Raw genomic sequence first — 1735 nt, forward strand, 5'->3', positions numbered from 1 at the left:
GAGAATTCATTTGAAAACAAATTTTTTTTTCAATCTCTTCGCTCTTTCGAAAATTTACTCCTCCCTCCCTAACAGGCGCTAAGGGATGAAATTTGTATCACGCATTAAGTATAAAATGCTCAACACGTTGGCACAAATTTCATCCCTTAGTCGCAGTTAGGGTCAAAGGAATGAATTTTTGAATTGAATTTTTTTTTCCATCTCTTCGCACTTTAAAAAATTCACTCCTCCCTCCCTAACAGGCGCTAAGGGATGAAATTTGTATCACGCATTAAGTATAAAATGCTCAACACGTTGGCACAAATTTCATCCCTATTAGGCGCTAAGGGATGAAATTTGTATCACGCATTAAGTATAAAATGCTCAACACGTTGGCACAAAATTCATCCCTTAGTCGCACTCAGGGTCGGAGGAATAAATATTTTAATTGAGAAAAAAAAATTTTTTTTCAATCTCCGCCCATTGGAGAATTCACTTGGAAAACAATTTTTTTTTCAATCTCTTCGCTCTTTCAAAAATTCACTCCTCCCTCCCTAACAGGTGCTAAGGGATGAAATTTGTGTCACTTATTGAGTATTAAATGCTCAACACGTTGGCACAAATTTCATCCCTTAGTCGCAGTTAGGGTCGGAGGAATGAATTTTTGAATTGAAAATTTTTTTTTTCCATCTCTTCGCACTTAAAAAAATTCACTCCTCTCTCCCTAACTGGCCCTAAGGGATACTCCTCTCTCCCTAACAGGCGCTAAGGGATGAAATTTGTGTCACTTATTGAGTATTAAATGCTCAACACGTTGGCACAAATTTCATCCCTTAGTCGCAGTTAGGGTCGGAGGAATGAATTTTTGAATTGAAAAAAAAAATTTTTTTTCAATCTCCGCACTTTGGAGAATTCATTTGAAAAAAAATTTTTTTTTCAATCTCTTCGCTCTTTCAAAAATTTACTCCTCCCTCCCTAACAGGCGCTAAGGGATGAAATTTGTGTCACTCATTGTGTATTAAATGCTCAACACGTTGGCACAAATTTCATCCCTTAGTCGCAATTAGGGTGGGAGGAATGAATTTGTGAATTGAAAAAAAATTTTTTTTTCCATCTCTTCGCACTTTAAAAAATTCACTCCTCCCTCCCTAACTGGCCCTAAGGGATGAAATTTGTGTCACTTATTGAGTATTAAATGCTCAACACGTTGGCACAAATTTCATCCCTTAGTCGCAGTTAGGGTCGGAGGAATGAATTTTTGAATGGAAAAAAAAAATTTTTTTCAATCTCCGCACTTTGGAGAATTCATTTGAAACAAAATTTTTTTTTCATTCTCTTAGCTCTTTCGAAAATATACTCCTCCCTCCCTAACAGGCGCTAAGGGATGGTATTCGTATCACTCATTGTATATTAAATGCTCAACACGTTGGCACAAATTTCATCCCTTAGTCGCAGTTAGGATCGGAGGAATGAATTTTTGAATTGAATTTTTTTTTCCATCTCTTCGCACTTTAAAAAATTCACTCCTCCCTCCCTAACAGGCGCTAAGGGATGGTATTCGTATCACTCATTGGATATTAAATGCTCAACACGATGGCACAAATTTCGTCCCTTAGTCGCAGTTAGGATCGGAGGAATGAATTTTTGAATTGAAAAAAAAATTTTTTTTCAATTCAAAAATTCATTCCTCCGATCCTAACTGCGACTAAGGGATGAAATTTGTGTCACGTATTGAGTATAAAATGCTCAACACGTT

Source organism: Diachasma alloeum, unplaced genomic scaffold (assembly GCF_001412515.2).
Source record: "Diachasma alloeum isolate Michigan unplaced genomic scaffold, Dall2.0 Dall_scaffold_00204, whole genome shotgun sequence".
In the NCBI taxonomy this organism is placed as follows: Eukaryota; Metazoa; Arthropoda; class Insecta; order Hymenoptera; family Braconidae; genus Diachasma; species Diachasma alloeum.